The sequence below is a fragment of the Triticum aestivum genome, chromosome 4D (genome assembly GCF_018294505.1).
Source record: "Triticum aestivum cultivar Chinese Spring chromosome 4D, IWGSC CS RefSeq v2.1, whole genome shotgun sequence".
Classification (NCBI taxonomy): domain Eukaryota; kingdom Viridiplantae; phylum Streptophyta; class Magnoliopsida; order Poales; family Poaceae; genus Triticum; species Triticum aestivum.
This window is the reverse complement of record NC_057805.1, coordinates 234,367,926-234,393,559: the sequence shown is the minus strand read 5'-3', so window position 1 is coordinate 234,393,559 and position 25,634 is coordinate 234,367,926.

Sequence of the window (25,634 nt, the reverse complement as noted above, 5' to 3'; positions counted from 1 at the left end):
GTGTGGTACCAGGTAAGTCGGCTTATCCGGTCGGCAAGATTGAATTGGAAGTGGCCTTTGGAGATGAGAACAACTACAGGGTGGAGAAATTGACCTTTGAGGTGGTCAAGATAAGGAGCCCGTACCATGCTATATTTGGACGGCCGGCTTACGCCAAGTTCATGGCACGGCCGTGTTATGTGTACTTACAGCTCAAGATGCCAGGTCACAATGGGACCATTACGGTTCACGGCAGCCGGAAGGTGGCCTTGGAATGTGAGGAAGGCGATGCAGCTTATGCAGAATCTGTTTGTGCAACGGAGGAGTTGAAGTTTTACAAAGACAATGTTGACCCAACAGATATGACCTCTCTGAAAAAGCCGACTACGGAAAATGAGCCGGCGATGAAATTTAAGTCGGCTGATGAAACTAAGCTCGTTGATTTTGTCCCAGGAGATTCATCTCAGCAGTTTAGCATCAGTGCAAATCTGGATCCGAAATAGGAAGGCGCGCTCATCGAGTTCATCCGTGAGAATAGGGACATCTTCGCATGGAAACCTTCTGACATGCCAGGTGTACCTAGGGAACTCGCTGAGCACACTCTCAATGTTGATCCGAAATTTAAGCCGGTCAGACAGTTCCTTCGGCGGTTTAATGAAGAGAGGCGGAAAGCCATTGGTGAAGAGGTGGCCCGGCTCTTGGCGGCCGGGTTTATTGTTGAAGTCTTCCACCCAGAGTGGTTAGCTAACCCGGTGCTCGTACTCAAGAAGAACGGCACTTGGCGGATGTGTGTAGACTACACGGACTTGAACAAGGCGTGTCCGGCTGATCCTTTTGCCCTTCCCCGTATTGATCAAATTATTGATGCTACGGCCGGTTGTGCGCGTTTAAGTTTTCTGGACGCTTATTCTGGATATCATCAGATTAAAATGGCGGTTAAGGACCAGGAGAAGACGGCGTTCATCACTCCCTTTGGAGCCTTCTGCTATGTGTCCATGCCCTTTGGACTCAAGTGTGCACAGGCGACTTATCAGCGTTGCGTGCAGAACTGTCTTCATAAACAGATTGGGCGCAATGTTCACGCCTATGTGGACGATATTGTGGTTAAGTCCATAAAGGAGGAAACCCTGATAGATGATTTGAGAGAAACCTTTGATAATCTCCGGGTCTACAAGATGATGCTTAACCCGGCCAAGTGTGTCTTTGGTGTTCCTGCAGGCAAACTCTTGGGTTTTTTGGTTTCTGACAGAGGCATTGAAGCTAACCCAGAGAAGATCAAGGCCATCACCTCCCTGGCTAAGCCGGCGTGTATAAATGACGTTCAGCGCTTGGCGGGTCGCATCGCTGCATTAAGCCGGTTTATAAGCCGTCTGGGTGAGAAGGCCATGCCATTATATCAGTTGATGAAAAAGACTGATAACTTTGTCTGGAATGATGCAGCTAATACTGCCTTCGAGGATTTGAAGAAGCAGCTGGCAGAGCCTCCAGTCCTTGCTGCTCCGGTTGATAAGGAGCCCTTATTATTATATGTAGCGGCGAACACACGAGCCGTCAGTGTGGCTATTGTGGTGGAGCGCAAGGAGGAGGGTAAGGAGCATCCGGTTCAGCGGCCGGTTTATTATGTCAGCGAGGTGCTCATTGAGTCCAAGCAGCGGTACCCGCATTGGCAGAAGCTTGTGTATGGTGTGTTCATGGCGAGCCGGAAACTTAAGCATTATTTTCAGGGTCATCCCATCACTGTCGTCAGTTCTGCCCCTCTTGGTGATATCATTCAAAACAGAGAGGCCACAGGGAGAATTGCTAAGTGGGCTATAGAACTTGGACCTCATGGTCTCAAATACGTGCCACGCACTGCTGTTAAATCTCAGGCCTTGGTGGATTTCATCAATGATTGGACAGAGTCACAGGTGCCCGAGCAGAAGCCGGATAACACATATTGGACTATTTACTTTGATGGGTCCAGGCAGTTGGAGGGCTCGGGGGCCGGAGTCGTGTTAGCTTCTCCTAAAGGTGACAAGTTCCATTATGTGCTACAGTTGCTGTTTCCTTGTACTAACAACGCGGCTGAGTACGAGGCCTTGCTCCATGGTCTTCGGATGGCTAAAGAGATGAGCTTAAGCCGGGTAAGGTGCTTCGGCGACTCAGACTTGGTGGCTCAACAAGTATCAGGGAAGTGGGATTCCAAGGACCCTCTCATGGCGGCTTATCGCCGCGAGGTTGATGCCATTGCTGGGCATTTTCAGGGTTACCAAGTGGAACACATCGACCGCAGGAAGAACGAGGCGGCGGATGCTTTAAGCCGGCTGGGCTCTCAGCGAAAGCCGGTGCCGCCTAACACTTTCCTGGACGTCCTGTATAGCCCTTCTGTTAAGTTGCCTACAGAGGAAGACTTGGCTGTCCCTGACCCGGAGGCACGACTGGTGGCGGCTCTCCATATCATACCAGACTGGACAATGCCGTATCTGGCTTACATGACCCGGGGCGAGTTGCCCGAGGATGAAACCTTGGCCAGGCAAATAACCCGGCGGGCTAAGTCAATGATTGTTATCAATGGGGAATTGCATCACCGCAGTGTGACGGGAGCGTTTCAGCGTTGTGTTTCCCCTGAGGAAGGTCAAGAAATCTTGCGTGAGATTCATGAAGGGGATTGTGGCCATCACGCCGGCTCAAAGTCTCTTGTGGCCAAGGCTTTTCGTCATGGTTTCTATTGGTTGACGGCTCATGCTGATGCAGAGGACTTGGTCAGTAAGTGTGATGGTTGCCAAAGGTTCTCGCGACGGGCTCACATACCGGCTCAAGAGCTGAGGATGATCCCAATTACTTGGCCCTTTGCGGTCTGGGGGCTTGATATGGTTGGGCCTTTCAAAAGGTCCAAGGATAAGAAGACCCACCTTTTGGTGGCAGTTGACAAGTTTACCAAGTGGGTTGAAGCGGAGCCCGTTAGCAAGTGTGATGCAGCCACGGCGGTTCAGTTTATGAAAAAGGTGATCTTTCGCTTTGGTTTTCCGCACAGTATTATCACTGACAATGGCACCAATCTCTCCAAAGGCGCCATGGAAGAATTTTGTCAACGAGAGCATATCCGACTTGATGTTTCCTCAGTAGCTCATCCTCAATCCAATGGTCAAGCTGAGAGAGCTAATCAGGAGATTCTGAAGGGCATCAAGCCCCGGCTTTTGGTCCCTTTGCAACGGACGCCGGGTTGTTGGGTGGAGGAGTTGCCCTCCGTGTTATGGAGCATCAACACTACTCCTAACAGGTCTACAGGTTTTACACCTTTCTTCATGGTTTACGGGGCAGAAGCAGTCCTCCCCAGTGACATCCGTCATGACTCACCACGAGTGGCGGCTTATGTTGAGGCGGATAATGAGCAGGCGCGCCAAGATGCTCTTGACTTGCTGGACGAACAGCGTGATGTGGCAGCAGCCCGTTCAGCGATTTACCAACAAGACCTGCGCCGTTATCATAGCCGCCGGGTTAAATCCCGGGTCTTTCAGGAAGGGGATCTCGTGCTCCGGCTTATCCAAGATCAAACTGATACGCACAAACTATCCCCGCCTTGGGAAGGGCCCTTTGTGGTCAGCAAGAACTTGCACAACGGGTCGTATTACCTCATTGACGTCCGGGAGCACAAAGATTCACGTAAGTCGGAGGAAGAGACCCGTCGGCCGTGGAACATAGCTCAGCTTCGGCCTTACTACACTTGAGCCACCGGCTTTCATAATGTACATATTTCTCTCAGCCATGTATATATTATGATAAAGCAATAAAGCAGGACCGCTGTCCTTTTTCTCCTCCAAATGTGCATGTGTTTTCTTTGCAAGATCAACATGGTAACTTGAAGGAGGATCCGGCTCATGATCGTATTCGAATCTAGCCGCAGGTAATAAGGTCACTTGGGGGCTTCCTGTTCAAACATGGGTCGTATTCGAACCAAAGAGAACATAGCTGTCGATACCCATTTGATTGGCAAAGTGCCGAGCTCATTGGGAGGTTTTCTCTGATCATATTTGAATCATAGTTTAACCCCTTTGAGAACCGACGTGGATCGTATTCGAATCAGCGTCGTTAAACAATTCTTAAAATCACTTGGGGGCTTCCTGTTCAAACATGGGTCGTATTCGAACCAAAGAGAACATAGCTGTCGGTACCCTCTTGATTGGCATCGCCACACCCACTGGGGGCTATATGATCGTATCCGAATCTTAGCTTAACCCCTTTGGGCCGGGTCTCTGGTCGAATTCGAACCGGAAGCCCCCAAGTTCTTCTGCTTTATCACAAGATTTCTCTGATTATGTCAAAGTGTGTACAGCCAGGTCTCGCTTGGCCGGTTTAAATTTTGATTTCTAGTGTTGGTTCAGCACAATAGGTGTCATTAAAACAGATACACCGGAGTTAAGGTACCACCCTTATTACCCGGGTTATCTAAACCGGAAATGCGCTGGCAGGCCGCTAAGTGTGTTATCACGGCTATATTAAAGACATGATTAAGGGTCAATCTTTTTGATTCATATCCGGGTTATATATCTAAAACCGATGATTCTCAGCGCGGTAAGCCGCCCAGAGACTTGTGATTTGTCCTTGTATGCAGGATAGTTCAAGGCAATTATTTGAGACTAAGGAGAATGAATGACCCGGAGAAATATCAAGAGACAACTTCAATAGACTTCAGCATTCAATATGTGCACGATGGCACGGCAAAGATAAACTGTTGCACCTACTCTATTACAAGACTCATCGAGTCCAAAAGGGTGGAGCATTGTTTGGTAAACCGGCTGCAGAAGTTAAGACGCTTGCTGGGTGGAAGTCTCCGGCTCATCTCTTCCTTCTCCTCCGGCTGTCCCCAAGGTCTGGAAGGTCGACGACTTCCAGTCGATGCCGCTCAGCGCTTCGAATTGGGCTTCCTCGTCAATTAACCCGGCCGGGTCAATCTCCGGGGCAAAGGTGTGCTGACGAGCCGGCGGAATTAAACTCAGAGCTTCATAGCGAGGGGTTGGAATCCTCTGATTTTCCGCATTATAACCCGGCTGGTACTTGGTCAGATCCGTGTCGTTTCCAATAAGAGTCGCCACCGGGCGCACGATCTTCACGCAGGCGGCGAAGTCTTTTTGGTCGAAAGCCGTGCCATCCTCCTTCAGACTTGGATAGCCGAGGGCGATGTCTGCCGGGTCCAGCTCCGGCAGGAAAGCCTTGGCCCGGCTCAGCGCGGCGATCGCTCCGGATCTCGCAGAGGCCCGTCGCAGCTCTTGGATACGTTGCGGGAGGACGGCGAGCCGGCGAAGAACCTCCGCCAAGTGAGTCGGCACCTCGTTGGATAAGGCTACCACAGCTAAGGCACGTTGTGACCCGGTGTAGAGTTGCTCCACCAGGGTGTACACGGCCTTTAGCTTGGTTACCACACTCTGGTTGAGGTTGGCACTTCTGGAACCTGTTTCATAGAGCAGGACAAGCCGCCGACCAGGGTGAGTTATGAGGCATTAAAATTTTAAACTGAATAAAAGCCGGCGGATGACTTACCAAAGATTGCAGCAACCATTTGAGACACTTGGCGCTTTAAGCCGGAGAGTTCGGCCGTCTTCTCTGACAGGGCCCTCTCCGCCTGATCAGCCCGGTTCACCAATGCGGCCTTTTCTTCGGCCCACGCTTTTCGTTCAGCGTCAAACTCTGTCTTCAGCTTCTCTTGTGAGGCGATGCTGGACACGAACTTGGCATTTGCCTTCCGGGTCTCCATCTCTTGCATCTTCAGCCGGTTCTTGAGGTCAGCGAGGTCAGCCTCAAGTTTCTTGCCAGCAGCCTGTATAAATGTCCGGGTTATGACATGCACAGTTGCTATACAAATTTAAAGTCCCAAGTGTTTTCCAAGCAAAGACACTTGGCACTTGGGGGCTAATGCATGTTCAACGTTTCTATTTACCAATTTCCGGTTCATGGAAGCAAGCCGGAAGATAAGTCCCAAGTGTTTTCTAAAGCAAAGACACCTGGCACTTGGGGGCTAATGTGTATCGAAGGCTCTTATCTACAAATTACCGGTTTAATTGGCTAAGCCGGAACTTCAGTCTACAACATATTCAATCATAAGTTGTTGACTTAAGGGCTAGCAGGGTAAAAGTAACTAGGTAGTAAGTAAGAGGACAGAGGATAATACCTCAGATTTCTGCTGGATCTGGGTCACCATGGCAACCTCTGCGTCCCGGCTCTTGTGCACTTGGTTGATGTAGCCGGAGACAAGCTCTCCGATGCTCAGGTTGGCATAGTCAGTTAGATCCAGACTGACCCGGTGGGGCTGCAGTACTTCCCCCTTGGCAGAGCACTTGGCCAGTGCCGTAGGCCTCCCCGGCTCAACAAATTCCGTCCGGGTGATTTCCACGTCCGGGTCATTTGTTGGCTGAGCCGAGCCGGAGGCCTCCGGGTCAGCAGAAGCTTCTACAGGTGCCTTGTCGATTGGAGCGGTGGCTTCGGGGGCGGAGGCAGCTGGCGGTTCTTGAACCGTCACCTCCGGTTCAGGCAAATCCGGCTCTCCGGCCGACTTGGTTTTCTTCGCCCTCTTGGTGAGCTTTGCCTGGGCACTGAAAGAACAACAAAGGTTAGTACAAAAAGTATGAGCAAAGATCAGAACAACATGAGATGGTTATCATTACCCGGGCACGGTCTTGAAAGTTGGCAGATTCGACTGCATAGAATCGCCGGAAGAAGGGGAAGTCTCCTGATAATTTGAATCAGAGGAATTAAGCGGTTGGCGTATAACACCCGCAAAAGGATGAAAAGGGTACAATTTTGTGGTCACCTCGGTCCGGCGTTTCCTTGATGCATCAGGTAACCCGGAGGAGAGGTCAGCGTCCTTGTTGGTCCGGGTATGCCGCCGGCTTTCATGAACCTGTCGCTTCAAAATAAATTGAGGATCTTGGTAAGCTAAAGGATGGGAAAAGCTTACTTTCCGGGTTACTCTTCGGGTTTTCAGCCGTGGCAAGGGCTCCGAGTCGGAGGAAAGTATTGTTACCTCTTCAACCACCGGGTTACTGGCTCCGGTGTCCTCCTGTTGATAAACAGCATTGATAAGGCGGACAGAACTAAAGCAACAAGTATAACAAGAGCTTACAGGTTAGGAATTACCTCAGACTCGGAGCTGTCACTCAGCTGCAACAGCTCCGAAGCAGTGGGCCTACTTCCCTTCTTACGGGGAGCGGCTTTCTTGGCGGCTTTCTTCGCCTTTCTGGCCTTTTTGGCGGCGTCATGGTCATACTTGACCCGCCAGAACTTGTCATCAGCCTGAAAAATACAATGATGAATTCTTAAAACGGTTCAGATGAAAGTTATATGCAGAAGAAGATAAAATGTTAAAGTCAGCGGCTTACCGCTGGGGCTGGGTTGGTCTTGCAGAAGGGGGCTAACCCGGTCCTCCCGCAGTCTGCCAGGCTCTCGTTCAGAAGAGCCTTGGTCATATCTTCCGCGACGTCTTCAGGAAGATCGTTGCGGCTGTGTCTCTGAGGGTCATCCTTTCGGCCCGTGTACTCGCACATTAAGCCGGGGCGGCGGCTCAATGGGATCACCCGCCACGATATCCAGACCCGGACCAGATCGATTCCATTCAGACCATTGCCCAGGAGAGCCTTGATCTTGTTGATGGTGGGGAGCAGAGGTTGGCGCTCCGCTTGAGTCAGCTTGTCTGACAGTGGGTGAGTCGGCTCCAGACGCGAGGGGCGAAAGCCGGGCAACGGACTCTCGTCAGCCGGCGACGTGTCTTGGCAGTAAAACCACGTCAGATTCCAGTCCTTGGGGTGGCTGGGCGGCTCTGCGTAAGGGAAGAGGCAGTCCCTACGCCGCTGGATGGAGATGCCACCTAACTCCAGACTTGGCCCATTGGCGCACTCATTCTGACGGTTCAAGTAAAAAAGCTCTCTGAAGAGCAGCAGACTAGGTTCTTCTCCAAGGTAAACCTCGCAGAATACTTGGAAGTTGCAGATGTTGGACACTGAGTTGGGTCCTATGTCCTGAGGCCGCAAGTCGAAGAAGTTTAGAACGTCTCTAAAAAACTTTGAGCCGGGCGGTGCGAAGCCCCGGCTCATGTGATCCGCAAAAATCACTACCTCCCCGTCCTTTGGCTGTGGTCTCTCTTCTGACGGGTCGGGGGCACGGTAGGACATTACTCCTTCTTGGGCAGATATCCAGACTTAACAAAATCTGCTAGTGTCTCACTGGTGACATTGGACCTCATCCAGTTGCAAGTGATGGAGGCTTTGGGAGCTTTGGGAGGCATGGTGAAAGTCGGCAGTCTATGACAAAAAGGAAAATGTCCGGATTAATTATAAGCCGGAGGAGATCTACAGTTCAAAGCCAAGGTGGCGGCTTATGAAGGGGACTAATGGTATATACCTAAGTACAGCGGGTTATTTAAGCCGCATGGGTATTCAGAATAATTTGATTGTCTACGGCCTTATCACAGCTAAGCCGGAGGATTCTACAGAGCATGGTTTTCTTTAACCCGGAAGGTTCTATGGCATGTGGTTTCTTTAAGCCGGAAATGTAAACCGCCGTGATTCAATGGTTGCAGTTTTTTACTAAGTGTGGTAAAACAGGTTTCACACTTTGCAGTAACTATTTCGGATCAAAATGGTCGGGCGAAAGAAACGTTTCTAGACCTAGAAACAGAAGCGAGGGAGTTCTTGGGCTCGAACAAGGCTCTTATGCAGTAAAAAGAGGGCTGCTTGCATGTAAAATGGGTGCTAAACAGTCACCGCAATAGTTCTATGCAGGTCTAAGATCAAAAGGAGGCAGTAAAAATCAAATCTACTGAGGCCCGCGATGAACTACGAGGAACACGGATGAACTACTCGAACCCTACTGCAGATCTGTTCTACAGGGCAGAAGAAACTTACAGGGGCTGGTGAGTCGCGGAGGTCGTCGCGTTTCTCTGGTCAAATCAGGGTGATGCAGCGGCCTGAGTTGGTGACGACGAGAAGACCCGCGGCGGCGGCAGCAGCAGAGCTTGAGCAGGGGAGCAGTGGCGCGAGGAAGAAGACGAAGAAGAGAGAAGTGGCTGAAAGCCCGTCGGGCCGGCCTATTTATAAGGGAGAGCTCATAAGTGGGCGCGAGAATCAAGGAGACCACGGCGTGGTTATCTCCTCACGAGACGCCTCGATTTTCGGGATGACAGTAAATGTAAAGATCCGTTGCGGATCTGGCGGAGTAAAAAACGGGCTTAATGGAAGATGACGTCACGGCGGATTATCCGGAGTCCAGAGGATGACGTCACGCCGGGTTATGGTCTTCACACAATTGTAAGCCGGCGATTTTCTGTCGAAGGGATTGAAGATTGACATGAGCCGGCTCAAATCAATCTGGGGCCTAATGTTGAGGATATAGACCTTAGAGTCACCCGCCAGGAGGGGCCGGGTTACTCATATGGTCGTTGCCAGAAGCCCGGAGCCAAGCTTGAAGACGATGGGCCAGAGATGGGCTTAAGACCCGGATATGGCTTAAGGCCCGTAGTTACAATCATTATTATGGTAGAACTTGTAGTGTAAGGCAAGAATAGTTAAGAGTCCGAGCCGGACACTCTTATGAGCCGGCCGGGACTCTGAGAACTGCTGGGCGTCAGCCTCCCTATATAAAGGGACGACCTGGCAGCGGTTTAGGGACAAGAACAATCTCGACGAAAGCCAGGCATAGCAGTTAAGCTCCCTGGTCATCGAAACCCTAATCAATACCACCGCAAACTGGACGTAGGCTTTTACCTTCACCGTAAGGGGCCGAACCAGTATAAACCCTCGTATTCCTCGTCCCGCTTAACCCCTTCAAGCTTCCTAGTAGCGATGGCTCCACGACTAAGTCCTAGCTCGAGGACATCTGCCGTGACAATTCCACGACATAAGGGTCAATAAATCTTCAGAGTCGCCAAACTCTTCAAGTCTTGTTCATGTCTTCGATGGCTTCTTCCGATCATGCTTGTCCTTCTAAAATTCTTTTGCTAGATCATCTCTGTTGACGCAAAATCTCTCGTGACGTCCTTTAATATTTCTGGAGTTGCACTCCAAACTTCTGGGTTTCATCAACCTCGACATGGACCATGATTCTACTGTCCCTCAGTTCATGACAAATCTTTGATGTCTCAAGGTTTTGCTCCTCTAGCTTGGCTACTTTCAGCTTCTGGGTCCTGAGTTCTTCACGAAACGCTTCCTTATCAAATACTGCTTCTTGTAGGTCCATCTTAACTTCTTGATGTAACACTCCAGATCCTGGTGATACACCGGCTAAAGTTAAAACTTCATCTTGCTGATAGGTGCTCCCTCAGCCTTCTACCATCCAATCCTTCCATGCATATGCATGCTTAACTCAGCACGGTGACAATAGCATAAGCGGGCGATAACATCATGGATAGCCGTGTTTCTGCCCTTGTCATTTCCATGAGCTACCTCTCCATAGTGGATATCTCCTGCCTTAGGGTTTTCCTTGACAGAACTTTGAGTTTTTAACTCTCCATGCTCCGGTCTTTCTCCGATACACCCTGATCTCGGGTATTGCCAACTTCCATAAGGGTAGCCTTCCTAGGTCATACCAATCTGGGAATTCTTCAGAGCCTTCAAATTCTCCTAGTCTTCGGAGTCTTCAACTGTTGTAGTTTCCATTATTCAGATGCACGGTAAAATCTCCTTCATTCCGTAGTGGTCGTGGTTGTCCGATATCTTGTACTTCTTGGAGTGGTCTCATCAGTCGAATCTTCGAGTGGTCAAAAGGGGAAAGGGATATGGTCTCACTAAAAAGGGAATTTTGAATAAGTTCGGAAGAGAAAGAGAGGTAAAAGATCCTTTTGAAAAGAAAGTTGTAGAGAAAAAAATCTTTTCCTATGGGCTTGCCAGTTTCTAGGGTCACGTCCTACAGTCAACATGTGCTCTGATACCATCTTGTAGCGACCCGACCTCAAACGGTCAAGTCTCTGTGCTTAAGTGTCATCCCTGGATCGGTATGCTGACACACACAGTACTCGAGGATTTATAACAGAGGTAAATCACATGTATAAAGTAACGTAAATATTATTACCTCAATCCAAATAGCGGAAGTAACAACAAGGTTGTGGATTCCCATCAACACCAACGACAAAGTTGAGTGTAGAAATCGTAACCCTAACGTATCACTTACTCGTCGTAAGAAATCCTGCAACATGAGACGTTGCAGCCACAAAGGGTCAGTACATTGAATGTACTGGCAAATTCACACCATAGGATAATGATGAATAATAGCTATCACTACATGCATATATGGCTGGTGGAAAAGCTCTATGGTTACAAGGTTTTTGCGAAAAGCCAATTTTTCCCTACTACAAAGGAATATATTTTATTTAACTACAAAGTTGGTTGAAAAATATTGAGAAGGTAAACCCCCTCTCAATCCCAATTAAAAGTAATCATTAACAACCCAACAAATTATTTAAGTAACGTGATGAGATCAACAAGATAATCCAAGAACCAAATACTCAAGATTGTCCATAACCGGGGACACGGCTAATCATGATTAGTTTGTACACTTTGCAGAAGTTTGCGCACCTTTCCCCACAAGACTCGATCTCCTCTGTTTGATTTCTCGCACTACATGGTGTTTGAGAAACGGATGACCGAGACACAGTCTTTCAGAAGCGTTAGCACCTTACGATGGGTAGACAGTTACTCCTACTTTCCCCTACATCTGCTAGTCTACCACTATAAGAGTTCACACGACTTAATCAACTATGCTAGAGCCCATAATAGCTTGTGGCTGCACACGGAAGTTTCTAGCATGAATAATCTCATGATCCCTTTGAGCCTGGGTGGCAGTCCATAGGAGAATCACACGGTACCCCGGGATTTCCAAAAATACAGGCAATCACTGGAATTCCCCAGGTGCCTCAATCCACCGAGATGTGTATTCAAGTTGCCACCTTAAGTTGAACCATTAATTAACAATCTCACATCTGTCATGAATACTCTCCAACCCAATCCACGTCTACGAGCATAGCATAGCAGTATAAGCATAACGTAATAGTAACTCCCAAGGTTTGAATGCAGGGCAATAGGTTCCTACCTCATCAACTACTTCCCAATACCCACATGTTATCAATCCTACTCATGCAATGTTTGAGGGTGAAACTAATGCATAAAAACTGGGTATGAAAGGGATATCATCAAAGTGTGAACTTGCCTGTACTGTTGATGAAGATGATTCGCACTCAAAACTCTTGATAGTTCTACTCGTCACACTCCGGTCAATCTATCGTAAGCAAGCAATAGTAACCACACATAAGCAATCACTCAAAAGATCGGAAAGAACAAAGAATACGATTCGGAAAACATCAAAACCAAGCAAATAACTCTTGCAACATAAAACAATTTCTAACAGTACCAAAATTAAGTGATTTGGCCTTATCAGAAATTTTAGGTCAAGAGCTTCGATTTGCAAAAAGAATCATCTCAAACGGAGCTACGAAACTCAAGTTACGTTCAAACAAAGTTTGGATACAAATCTGTTTGAAAACAATTTTTAATCTTTCAAAATATATTTAAGTTGTTTTACTCGATAGAGGAGATCGTAACGAAGATGTGGGCATTGGTTTCGTTGAATTTGGATAAACGAGTAAGAAGATGTGGTCGTTTGAAACAGAAGGACTAATCTGTAAAAGAAATACTACAAATAGGTCCCTGGACAGAAAATACAAATAAAAAGAAAAACCTAAAGAACGAACGTTCGTTACAGATCGCTATCGAACGAAAATCGTTCGCTGCGAAGACTGAACCAGCGAACGTTCATTAAATAGAACTAACTAAACAGAAAACCGGTCTAATCGGAAAACCGGATCGGGTTTTTTGTGGGTTTTTTACCGGTTCATGCGGTTCGTCGGTTTTACGAGAAAAACCGACGGGGCTCGCGGTCGGCGGCGAGTCCGGCAGTGGCGGCTGCGGGCTTCGGGCGGCGGCGGCTCCAGGCGGGGACGGCGGCGAGTGCGGCGCGGGGCGGCGGAGCTAGGGCGCGGGGCGTGCAGCGGCGATGGCAGCATGCGGCGGCGAGGCGCTGCTGCGGCGGTGGTGGCGGTGCGGATCTGGCAGCGGCGGCAGTTTGCGGCGCGGGCGGCGGCGAGATGCGGGAGGAGAGGGAGAGGGCCGGGGCGCCGCTTAAATACGCAGGGAGGGGCGGCTTGAGTGCGTGGAGGAGGGGGCAAGGGAGGAGTCAGTGCGGACTCGGCGGCGGTTGCTGGCGTGCGGCAGAGGGACTCCTGCCCGGGGTCGGTGACGAGCGCGGCTGGGCGCTGGGCTGGGCCGGCTGGCTCGGCTTCGGCCTAGTTGGCCCGTGGGGAAAGAAGTTAAAAAAACATTTTCTCAGACAAACAAAAATAAATAAATAAAAATAAATAAAAAATATTATATAGGCATATAATATATCAAAATTTTCAGAAAAAGATTTTCTACGACATGAACATTTTTCTAGCATCCAATAAAATCCACACACATTTAAATAAAGCAAAGAGTGCTACTGCTCTAATAAAATCCAGTAAAAATCATTTTAAAAAATACCAAAATTAATTCAAATTTATTTCTCTCCAATTTTCCGATGTAGGGAATCATTTTACCCTAATTTCCATATATTTTATTTTTGGAGAAAAATAATTTGAATAAAAGTCAAATAACTCCAAATTGAAAATAAATTCCAAAAGGGCTTTAAATTTGATTTTTGAAACTCCCAACTCCTATTTCATATAATTTGAAGAAGTCATTTTATCTTCTCTCGTGAAAATCATTGAGTTGCTTGAAGTTTATGAATTGGAAATATTTTCCAAATGGAATTCAAATATTTTCAAACACCCTTTTCATTTATTTAAATGGAAGAAGTCATGTCATCTTCTCTCTAGGGTTTTGTATTTGAAAAGCATTTGAATTCATGTAGAGCATAAAAGCAAAATGAAAGTTTGGAAAGTCCTTTTATTCCCTCTCATTTAACTTTCAAAAAGTTTCGAATTTCACTCAACTTCACACAATCAATCAAACAATCAATCAAATCTATCTATTTATTATAACATTCCAAAATTTAGAATTTTGGGATGTTACACTGCAACATTCAGATCCGTATGTATCTTGCAAATCTCTATGTCTCCCTCCTTGACTTGATCGCGGATGGAATTGAAGCGTCTCTTGATGTGCTTGGTTCTCTTGTGAAATCTGGATTCCTTTGCCAAGGCACTTGCACCAGTATTGTTACAAAATATTTTCATTGGACCCGATGCACTAGGTATGACACCTAGATCGGATATGAACTCCTTCATCCAGACTCCTTCATTTGCTGCTTCCGAAGCAGCTATGTACTCCGCACGTAGATCCCGCCACAACGCTCTGCTTGGAACCGCACCAACTGACAGCTCCACCATTCAATATAAACACGTATCCGATTTGTGACTTAGAGTCATCCGGATCAGTGTCAAAGCTTGCATCGACGTAACCATTTACGACGAGCTCTTTGTCACCTCCATAAACGAGAAACATATCCTTAGTCCTTTTCAGGTATTTCAGGATGTTCTTGACCGTTGTCCAGTGATCCACTCCTGGATTACTTTGGTACCTCCCTGCTAAACTAATAGCAAGGCACACATCAGGTCTGGTACACAGCATTGCATACATGATAGAACCTATGGCTGAAGCATAGGGAATGACTTTCATTTTCTCTCTATCTTCTGCAGTGGTCGGGCATTGAGTCTGACTCAACTTCACACCTTGTAACACAGGCAAGAACCCTTTCTTTGCTTGATCCATTTTGAACTTCTTCAAAACTTTATCAAGGTATGTGCTTTCTGAAAGTCCAATTGAGCGTCTTGATCTATCTCTATAGATCTTGATGCCCAATATATAAGCAGCTTCACCGAGGTCTTTCACTGAAAAATTCTTAATCAAGTATCCTTTTATGCTATCCAGAAATTCAGTATCATTTCCGATCAACAATATGTCATCCACATATAATATCATAAATGCTACAGAGCTCCCACTCACTTTCTTGTAAATACAGGCTTCTCCAAAAGTCTGTATAAAACCATATGCTTTGACACATTATCAAAGAGTATATTCCAACTCCGAGATGCCTGCACCAGTCCATAAATGGATCGCTGGAGCTTGCACACTTTGTTAGCACCTTTTGGATCGACAAAACCTTCTGGTTGCATCATATACAACTCTTCTTTAAGATATCCATTAAGGAATGCAGTTTTGACATCCATTTGCCAAATTTCATAATCATAAAATGCGGCAATTGCTAACATGATTCGGACGGACTTAAGCATCGCTACTAGTGAGAAGGTCTCATCGTAGTCAACTCCTTGAACTTGTTGAAAACCTTTCGCAACAAGTCGAGCTTTGTAGACAGTAACATTACCGTCAGCGTCAGTCTTCTTCTTGAAGATCCATTTATTCTCTATGGCCTGTCAATCATCGGGCAAGTCAATCAAAGTCCACACTTTGTTCTCTTACATGGATCCCATCTCAGATTTCATGGCCTCAAGCCATTTCATTGAATCTGGGCTCATCATCACTTCCTCATAGTTCGTAGGTTCGTCATGGTCAAGTAACATGACTTCCAGATCAGGATTACCGTACCACTCTGGTCCGGATCTTACTCTGGTTGACCTACGAGGTTCGGTAGTAACTTGATCAGAAGTTTCATGATCATCATCATTAGCTTCCTCACTAATTGGTGTAGGAATCACTGGAACTGATTTCTGGGATGAGCTACTTTCCATTAAGGGAGCAGGTACAATTACCTCATCAAGTTCTACTTTCTTCCCACTCACTTCTTTCGAGAGAAAATCCTACTCTAGAAAGGATCCATTCTTAGCAATGAATATCTTGCTTCGGATCTGTGATAGAAGGTGTACCCAACAGTTTCCTTTGGGTATCCTATGAAGACACATTTCTTCGATTTGGGTTCGAGCTTATCAGGTTGAAGCTTTTTCACATAAGCATCGCAGCCCCAAACTTTAATAAACGACAACTTGGGTTTCTTGCCAAACCACAGTTCACATGGTGTCGTCTCAACGGATTTAGATGGTGCCCTATTTAACGTGAATGCAGCCGTCTCTAAAGCATAACCCCAAAATGATAACGGTAAATCAGTAAGAGACATCATAGATCGCACCATATCTAATAAAGTGCGGTTATGACGTTTGGACACACCGTTACGTCGTGGTGTTCCGGGTGGCGTGAGTTGCGAAACTATTCCGCATTGTTTCAAATGACGACCAAACTCGTAACTCAAATATTCTCCTCCACGATCAGATCGCAGAAACTTTATTTTCTTGTTACGATGATTTTCCACTTCACTCTGAAATTCTTTGAACTTTTCAAATGTTTCAAACTTATGTTTCATCAAGTAGATATACCCATATCTACTCAAATCATCTGTGAAGGTCAGAAAATAACAATACCCGCCGCGAGCATCAACACTCATCAGACTGCATACATCAGTATGTATTATTTCCAATAAGTCTGTTGCTCGCTCCATTGTTTCGGAGAACGGAGTCTTAGTTATCTTGCCCATGAGGCATGGTTCGCAAGCATCAAGTGATTCATAATCAAGTGATTCCAAAAGCCCATCAGCATGGAGTTTCTTCATGCTCTTTACACCAATATGACCTAAACGGTAGTGCCACAAATAAGTTGCACTATCATTATTAAACTTATATCTTTTGGCTTCAATACTATGAATATGTGTATCACTACTATCGAGATTCAGTAAAAATAGACCACTCATCAAAGGTGCATAACTATAAAAGATATTACTCATATAAATAGAACAACCATTATTCTGTGATTTAAATGAATAACCGTCTCGCATTAAACAAGATCCAGATATAATGTTCATGCTCAACACTGGCACCAAATAACAATTATTCAGGTCTAAAACTAATCCCGAAGGTAGATGTAGAGGTAGCGTGCCGACAGCGATCACATCGACTTTGGAACCATTTCCCACGCGCATCGTCACCTCGTCCTTAGCCGATCTTCGCTTAATCCGTAGCCCCTGTTTCGAGTTGCAAATATGAGCAATAGAACCAATATCAAACACCCAGGCGCTACTACGAGCATTAGTAAGGTACACATCAATAACATGTATATCAAATATACCTTTCACTTTGCCATCCTTCTTATCCGACAAATACTTGGGGCAGTTCTGCTTCTAGTGACCAGTCCCTTTGCAGTAGAAGCACTCAGTCTCAGGCTTAGGTCCAGACTTGGGCTTCTTCACTTGAGCAGCAAATTGCTTGCCGTTCTTCTTGAAGTTCCCCTTTTTCCCTTTGCCCTTTTTCTTGAAACTAGTGGTCTTGTTGACCATCAACACTTGATGCTCCTTCTTGATTTCTACCTCTGCAGCCTTTAGCATTGCGAAGAGCTCGAGAATTGTCTTATGCATCCCTTGCATACTATAGTTCATCACGAAGCTTTTGTAGCTTGGTGGCAGTGATTGAAGAACTCTGTCAATGACACTATCAACCGGAAGATTAACTCCCAGCTGAGTCAAGTGATTGTGGTACCCAGACATTCTGAGTATATGTTCACTGACAGAACTATTTTCCTCCATTTTGCAGCTGTAGAACTTATTGGAGACTTCATATCTCTCAATCCGGGCATTTGCTTGAAATATCAACTTCAACTCCTGGAACATCTCATATGCTCCATGATGTTCAAAACATCGTTGAAGTCCCGGTTCTAAGCTGTAAAGCATGGCACACTGAACTATCGAGTAGTCATCAGCTTTGCTCTGCCAGACGTTCATAACATCTGGTGTTGCTCCTGCAGCGGGTTTGGCACCTAGCGGTGCTTCCAGGACGTAATTCTTCTGTGCAGCAATGAGGATAATCCTCAAGTTACGGACCCAGTCCGTGTAGTTGCTACCATCATCTTTCAACTTAGCTTTCTCTAGGAACACATTAAAATTCAATGGAACAGTAGAACGGGCCATTTATCTACAACAACATAGACATGCAAAATACTACCAGGCACTAAGTTCATGATAAATTAAAGTTCAATTAATCACATTACTTAAGAACTCCCACTTAGATAGACATCCCTCTAATCATCTAAGTGATCATGTGATCCATATCAACTAAACCATGTCCGATCATCACGTGAGATAGAGTAGTTTTCAATGGTGAACATCACTATGTTGATCATATATACTATATGATTCACGCTCGACCTTTCGGTCTCAGTGTTCCGAGGCCATATCTGCATATGCTAGGCTCGTCAAGTTTAACCCGAGTATTCTGCGTGTGCAAAACTAGCTTGCACCCGTTGTATGTGAACGTAGAGCTTATCACACCCGATCATCACGTGGTGTCTCAGCACGACGAACTATCGCAACAGTGCATACTCAGGGAGAACACTTGTACCTTGAAATTTAGTGAGAGATCATCTTATAATGCTACCGCCGTACTAAGCAAAATAAGATGCATAAAAAGATAAACATCACATGCAATCAAATAAGTGATATGATATGACCATCATCATCTTGTGCCTTTGATCTCCATCTCCAAAGCACCGTCATGATCACCATCATCACCGGCTTGACACCTTGATCTCCATCGAAGCATCGTTGTTGTCTCGCCAACTATTGCTTCTACGACTATCGCTACCGCTTAGTGATAAAGTAAAGCAATTACATGGCGATTGCATTTCATACAATAAAGCGACAATCATATGGCTCCTGCCAGTTGCCGATAACTGTTACAAAACATGATCATCTCATACAACAATTTATATATCATCACGTCTTGACCATATCACATCACAACAAGCCCTGCAAAAACAAGTTAGACGTCCTCTATTTTGTTGTTGCAAGTTTTACGTGGCTGCTATGGGCTTAGCAAGAACCGTTCTTACCTACATATCAAAACCACAATGATTTTTTGTCCAGTGTGCTGTTTTAACCTTCAACAAGGACCGGGCGTAGTCACACTTGATTCAACTAAAGCTAGAGAAACAGACACCCACTAGCCTGTAGCGACCCGACCTCAGACGGTCAAGTCTCTATGCTTCAGTGTCATCCCAGGATCGGTAATGCTGACACACACAATACTCGAATGGATTTATAACAGAGTAGAAATCACACACTTATTACATCGATAGTCTCAAGAGAGAACTTAATACAATAAATATGGCTTAAGGCCATCTAATTAAGATAACAGCGGAAGGCTTTGAAGATAAAGTGAGTCCATCAACTCCAACGGCATAGCTGAGTGCACGACAACGACCTAGCGCACCTTACTCTTCATCTGAAAAGTCTGCAACATGATATGTTGCAGCCCGAAACGGGTCAGCACATGGAATATGCTGGCAATATAACACAGTAGAGCAACGAACAGAATAAATGCTATCACTACATGCATATATGGCTGGTGGAGGCTCTAAGGTTATATTGTTTTGCAAGAAGCCAATTTTCCCTACAACAAAGGAATATATTTTATTTAACTATCATGGTGGTTGAAACATTGAGAAGGTTCCTCCAACTCAATCCCAATTAACAGTAGTTAGCAATCCCAACAAATTAATTTAGAGTGATGAGATCAAATCAATAATTCAGGTACCAGATACTCAAGATGTCCATAACCGGGGACACGACAAATCATGATTAGTTTGTACACTCTGCAGAGGTTTGCGCACTTTTCCCCACAAGACTCGATATCCTCCGTTGGATTTCTCGCACTACATGGTGTTCGAGAAACGGATGACCGAGACACAATCTTTCAGAAACATTAACTCTTTACTCTGGGTGGACAATTACACCTACTTTCCCCTACATCTGCTAGCCCACCACTGAAAGAGGTCATGCAACATACTCAACTATGCTAGAGCCCATAATAGCCTGTGGCTGCACACGGAAGTTTCTAGCATGAATAATCTTATGATCCCTTTGAGCCTGGGTGGCGAACCATAGGATGATCACACGGGTACTCCGGGATATCTTAGGACAACACTGGATTCTCCAGGTGCCCTGACAACCAATCCACCCAGATGTGTATTTAAGTAGCCACCTTAGGTTAACCATTAATTATCCATATCTCATCTGTCATGGTGTACACTCAAACCCAATCCACGTCTACGAGCATAGCAAGGCAATATAAGCATAACGTAGAAGTAACTCCCAAGGGTTTGATAATAAAAGGCAATAGGTTCTACCTCATCAACTACTTCCCAAACCCACATGTTAAGAGATCCTACTCATGCAATGTTTGAGGGGTGTAACTAATTCATAAAAACAGGGTATGAAAAGAGTATGATCAATGTGTTACTTGCCTTGCTGACGATCCGCAAATCCTAGAGACTCGTAGTAGCACGCTTCGCACTCCGGGAATTCTATCGCAAACAAACAATAGCATACATAAGCACTCAAGCAATGATGTACGAGTAAAACTCAAATAAGAAGATCAAATCTGAAAGTTCAACTGAAGAGATTCGATCTGCAAAAAGAATCAATCGAATCGGAGCTACGGAATTGAAACTACGGTCAAAAGAACTTCGAAAACAAATCTGCTTGAAACCAAATTTTAAATTGTCAAAACCTTGCTCAAGTTGATTAAACAGAAAGAGAGGTTCGAGACGAAGATTATGGCATTGGTTTCACTGGATTTGGACAAACGGTTTAGAAACGGCGAGGGTTTGAAGATCAGGGGCTAATCTGCGATAAAAATAATCGCGGATAGGTCCCTAGCCGAAAATAAAATAAAAGAAAAGACTAACGAACGAAGGTTCGCTGTGTGAACCTAACCGGCGAACAATGTTCATTAAAACAAACGACCGGACGAACGTCCGCTAAATAAATAAACCGACGAAAAACCGATCTAAGAAAATAAACCGGTAAACTAAAAAAATGGGGTTAACCGAGAAAACCGACCGGTCAACGGGGTCAACGGCGGTGGCTCCAGCGAGATCCGGCGCGGCAGCGGCGGGCGGCGTGGCCGGCGTGGCAGTGGCGGGCGGCGTGGCCGGCGTGGCTGGCGGCGACGGCGCGGCGCGGCTAGGGTTACGGTTAGGGCAGCGGCTGGTGGGTTGGGGGCGGCCTCGGGCCTCGCCTTATAAAGGCCTGGCCGGACGGAGTCCGGCTCGGGCACGGCCCGTAAGTCGGTTCGTTTTTTTAAACGGACGGAGTAAAATAAATAAAAGAAATACCAAACGAAGCCCAAAAATCCTGAAATAAACTTTCACGGTCCTCTAATAATATTTCGGACAAAGTGAACATTTATTTGGGCTAAGAATGCAATTTTGAAAAATGCATATTTTTCCTAATTCAAGTAAAATAGCAATAAAATCCAAATAAAAAATATTTATTTGATTTTAACATTTCCCCCCCTAATATTTCATTTATTTTGGAGAAGTCATATTATCTCCTCTCATATATTTAATTTGAAATATTTTTGGAGAGAAAAATAATTAAAATCAAAATGATCCCTGTTTCAATATTTGAGAAAATTGAAATATGAAAATAATAAAATCCCCAACTCTCTCCATGGGTCCTTGAGTTGCTTAGGATTTTTTAGGATCACACCCAAAATGCAAATAAAATATGATATGCATATGATGAAATATGTATAACATTCCAAATTGAAGATTTGGGATGTTACAAACCTACCCCCCTTAAGATGAATCTCGTCCTCGAGATTCGGGTTGGCTAGAAAATAGGTGTGGGTGGTCTTTCCATAGATCATCCTCTCGTTCCCAGGTGGCTTCATCCTCGGTATGGTGGCTCCACTGAACTTTGCAAAACTTGATAACCTTGCTGCGTGTAACTCGACTGGCAAACTCGAGAATCTTGACTGGTTTCTCCTCGTAGGTCAAATCACTATCCAACTGAAGTGCTTCCAGGGGCACTGTATCTCTCAGAGGAATATCGTCCATCTCAGCATGACACTTCTTCAACTGGGAAACGTGAAACACATCATGAACTCCTGACAGTCCTCCGGGTAACTCCAACTTCTAGGCCACTTCTCCCATACGTTCCAAAACTCGGTATGGTCCTACAAATCTTGGGGCTAACTTTCCCTTGTCTCCAAATCGTTTAACTTCTCGTAGAGGTGATACATGAAGATATGCTCTGTCTCCGATTTCGTAGACTACCTACTTGCGTTTTGAATCGACATAACTCTTCTGCCCGGACTAAGCTACCTTCAGTCTATCTCGAATCAACTTAATCTTCTCTTCCGACTCTTTAATCAAATCCGGTCCAAACAACTGACGGTCTCCAACTTCATCCCACATTAATGCTGTTCTGCATCTCCTTCCATACAGGGCTTCGAAAGGTGCCATCTTCAAACTGGCCTGGTAGCTATTGTTGTATGAGAACTCCGCGTAGGGCAAGTTATCATCCCAACTAGATCCATAATCTAGCGCACAAGCTCTCAACATGTCCTCCAGAATCTGATTGACTCTCTCGGTCTGTCCATCTGTCTGCGGATGAAAAGCTGGACTGAACTCTAGCATGGTACCCAAAGTCTGGTGCAGCTGATGCCAAAACTTTGAAGTAAACTGTGTTCCTCTATCTGATACGATGGTCCTCGGAACTCCGTGCAGACATACGATCCCGGTCATATATATCTTGGCCAACTTTGCACTTGTATAGGTGGTCTTTACCGGGATAAAGTGAGCTACTTTGGTCAGATGATCCACTACTACCCAGATAGAATCGTATCCCGATCGGGTCCTAGGTAATCCGGTGATAAAATCCATGCCAAGCTTGTCCCACTTCCATTCGGGTATATGTATAGGCTACAGTAATCCTGCCGGCTTCTGATATTCTGCCTTCACTCTATGACATACATCACATATGGCTACGTACTCAGCAATATCCTTCTTCATACCGGTCCACCAGAAATGCTCCTTCAAATCCAAATACATCTTGTACATACTTTGTCAATGCATATATTATGATTAATATAATAAAGCCGGCATCACTGATAATTCAGGGCCTCTGTCGTTTCATTTATGAGAATATGAGTCTTTATTGTCACATCATACAATCACTTGGGGGCTTCCTGCTAATTGAGCATAGCTATGACTACCCTCTTGATCTGGCTTGTACGCCATGATTACCAAATACTTGGGGGCTTCCTGCTCATTGAGCATAGCTATGACTACCCTACTATTCCGGCTTATACGCCTAGAATAAAATATTACTTGGGGGCTCCTTGTTAATGAGCAAGAGCTTTGTTGTCCCTTGTAATAGGCTTGGACGCCAGGTGTATTCACCAAAAATCCGGGTTATCCTGCCTTTGTTTGCCTACCACTCCGACCAAGTAATCCTGGAATGACTCGCCATACTCTTGACAATCAATTTTATAAAGACCCCGAATTTGTCAAAGTTAAAAACGGCGATTGGTCATGTGAGGTCCGGCTTACGGGTTTGAATTAAGGTTTAACTTAGCGGCTGTGCGGCCCTTGAATAGCACTTGATACTGAGGCTCGGCAGCCTATGAATGCCTTGTTTTTTCTGATTTACATTTGCTTTGAATATTTTTGGAGATTCATCTTTTGTTGCCATGTTGATATATGGTTAAAAACTGATTAGGGCCACGTCGCCTTATGGTTCACATATGAATCTATCCGGAGATTTATTAACCCGGCTTGGTTTTGGACTTTAAGTCGCCAGTGTAGGATGATTATGTGTTTACAGTGCTGTGCTCTAAGCTTTGGGATGTTACCCCTTGCTGCATATGGCGTGATAAGCCGGCGGTATGAAAAGATTGAAGAGGGCATTGTGCTCTCAGTCTTTGGGTTGTTACCCTTACTACACGACGTATGATAAGCCGACAGTGTGAACAAATATCACGGGTATGATATTTATTTTGTTGTGATTATATGAGGTTTTGATAAATCGGCCCTGGGTATGGACTATTTAGTCATCAGTGGTTGTTTATACGGGGTATTGTGACCCGCCCTGGGGTAAACCGCCAGGGCACTTGTTATCTGCTTATGTGCAGGAAAAAATGATAAGCATGGTCTGCATAATTGATGATATTATAAGCATAAGTGGCAGGTCTTCAAATGATGGATCGGAAGTGTTATGCAAATAAACACACACGATGGCATGACAGATCAGGGTTGTTTAACTAGCCTATTACAAGGCATCTGACGACCCAAAAGGATAACTGTTTTTTGAGGCAGCATCCAAATGCTATGATTGGTAACCGGCTCATGAATTAAGATTTCTAGTCTTGGCGGGTCGAAGCCTCCGGGTCATCCTGTGCTTCTTCTTCTTGATTACCCATTGGCTGGAAGTCAGGCGTCGCCTAGTTGATACCGGTTAAAGCTCTAAACACAGCCTCATCATCTATAAGATTTGATGGATCAATGTCAGAAGCGAAGGTATGCTTACGAGTCGATGGGATGAGATCCACCTCCTGATGAACCGGCGCCTTCACCTTCTTGTTATCAGCATCATAAGCTGCCTGATATTGGGATAGGTCTATGTCTTCAGCCAGTTTGCTTGCCACTGGACGCATTTCCCTTGCTATTTTTGCAAAGTCACCAGCACTGAAGGGAGACCCGTCTTCTTTTACACTCGGGCAACCATTAGCCAAATCTTCTGGATCAAGATCTACTTGCCATGCCTTTGCCCGGCTTAGGGCAGCCATGGCGCCGGCTCTGGCGGCTGATTGCTTTAAATCCTCAATCCTTTGGGGCAGCACCGATAGCTTTTCCAGTGTTTCCTTGATGAGGGAGGGCGGCTGTTTCTTATGAATAGCAGCAGAGATTGTCCATTGAGCGCTAGTGTATAGCTGCTCTACCAGAGTATAGACAGCTTTAAGCTTGATGCGCATGTCTGAGCCCAACTTAGCGCTTCGGGAGCCTACATCAGTAAAATTATTGGTAAATTGACAGATGATTACGATATACTGATAGTGCAAAGGAAAGTATTTTTTGTTACTTACAAAAGATGGCCGATGTCATGCTCTTGATTTGATGCTTTAAACCGGACAACTCATCAGTTGTCGGTTTAAGGGCTGCTTCGACATCCTCTGCTCTTTTTAGTAAAGCTGCCTTCTCGGTCTCCCAGCCAGTTCTATCAGTACTGAAGCTCTGTTTCAACTCCTCAATGTTTTCCAATGCAGTCTTCAGCTCTGATTTGGCTTTTGAAGTCTCAGATTGTTGAGTTTGAATATTGGCCCTCAGATCTTTGACTTGGGTTTCCTTCTCATTTAGTTCAGCTTGCCACATGAACAACATAGAAGGTATTGTGATCATGATTATTTTTGAAGTCCCAAGCATAATACAAATATTTTCCTTGGCACTTGGGGGCTAATGCCTATTACTCTTTTTTCAAGACAAGTTTTTATGATGACCCGGGCAAAATTATGTGACCCGTCTTATAAAGCTACATGCTTGGATTTTATTTTCAGCCATGGTGGTAAGTACCAGTTTATTCATGCTGATTAAACCGGCCCTTGGGGGCTACAAGTGCAAAGTTGATTACTTCCATTTGAAGGACCGGCTTAACTTGATAGTTTAAGCTGGCCCTTGGGGGCTACTAGTTTTGATCATCATTCATTTATGACTATCTAAAAGTCTATAGTATATTCAATTCTATCATACTTTATAGACTTGGCGGCTGATAGAGGTATATTTATGAAGAGGATTGTGCTAGATTACCTCAAAGCACTCCTT